The sequence below is a fragment of the Sinocyclocheilus anshuiensis genome, unplaced genomic scaffold (assembly GCF_001515605.1).
Source record: "Sinocyclocheilus anshuiensis isolate Anshui unplaced genomic scaffold, SAMN03320099.WGS_v1.1 scaffold2340, whole genome shotgun sequence".
Lineage (NCBI taxonomy): Eukaryota > Metazoa > Chordata > Actinopteri > Cypriniformes > Cyprinidae > Sinocyclocheilus > Sinocyclocheilus anshuiensis.
In genome coordinates, this window is record NW_015542486.1 from 69,567 (window position 1) to 70,794 (window position 1,228).

A 1,228-nucleotide genomic window follows, 5' to 3' on the forward strand; every position below is an offset into this window, starting at 1 on the left:
TATATATATATATGATGTTTGTAAAATGGCACAGCTTTTTAAAAATCTGAAAGTACATTCTTCACATCGGTCTGTCAAGCATCATATATGATAATCAAGTATTATTACATGATAGAACTTTAGTAATTAGTATTAAAACCATGTTTGAATGCATATTAGTCATTTTAACTGAACTTAGGACTGGTGGTGCTTAATGGGTGTTTCTTGTTACTTGTTCAAAGAACAATATTTACAGCCATCTTTTACTATCATATGTAAATCAGGATGCATGCTATTGAATTAAATTTGAATATGTTAACAAATTAATTTTAAAACATACAGTATTCCATCTCAATTTCAAAGGGTGTGTCTTGTTACTGGTTCATAGACGAACATTTAAATGCTGGTTTTATTCACAAAACTATAACACAGCACATATTGCAATGTCAATTAATACATCAATCAATGCAAAGTAAATACGCTCTTCTATCTTTTTAATTAATTTTAATTGAATGAATTAAAAAACTAATTAATTTCCTATAAATGTGTTCTTCTATCTCAATTTCGAAGGGTGTGTCTTGATACTTGTTCCTAAAAGAATATTTCAATGTTGATATTTTTCACATAACTATAAGACGAAAAAACTTATTGAAATGTAAAAATTGAGAAAAAGCTTACTAAGACTTGCAGTACACCGCCCCCTAGAGGAACACATTGCAGTTGCTTTGACTGAGTTTAAAATTCAGAAATGTGAATACATTAATTTAAAATACACAGAGTCTGACATTTCAGCCTCAAAGGGTGTGTCTTGTTGCTGGTTCATACAACAACATTTCTATGTATCTTTTACATTCATAAGAAAAATTTGATACATGCTGTTGAATCAAATTCAAACCTATTAACATATAATTTTTGTAAACATACAGCATTTTATCTCATCTTCAAAGGCTGTGTCTTGTTACTGGTTCATAAGCACATGATATTGAAATGTCAACGAATACATCAATGTAAAGTAAATACGCTCTTCTATCTTAACTTCAAAGGGTGTGTCTTGTTACTGGTTCATAGTCGAACATTTAAATGTTGGTTTTATTCACAAAACTATAACACAACACGTGATATTGAAATGTCAACGAATACATCAATCAATGTAAAGTAAATACGCTCTTCTATCTTAACTTCAAAGGGTGTGTCTTGTTAGTGGTTCCTAAACAAACATGTAGATGTTGGTTTTATTCACAGAACTATA

General features: G+C 29.6%; 1 protein-coding gene and 1 pseudogene across 1 annotated transcript in view; one reads left to right on the forward strand and one right to left on the reverse strand.

Annotated features, from left to right (window-relative positions):
* Window positions 1–1,228, reverse strand: part of LOC107694002 (uncharacterized) — a 108,108-nt pseudogene that overhangs the window by 36,236 nt on the left and 70,644 nt on the right.
* Window positions 1–1,228, forward strand: part of LOC107694005 (uncharacterized) — an 11,804-nt gene that overhangs the window by 1,697 nt on the left and 8,879 nt on the right. The gene's annotated exons all lie outside the window — the stretch shown is intronic.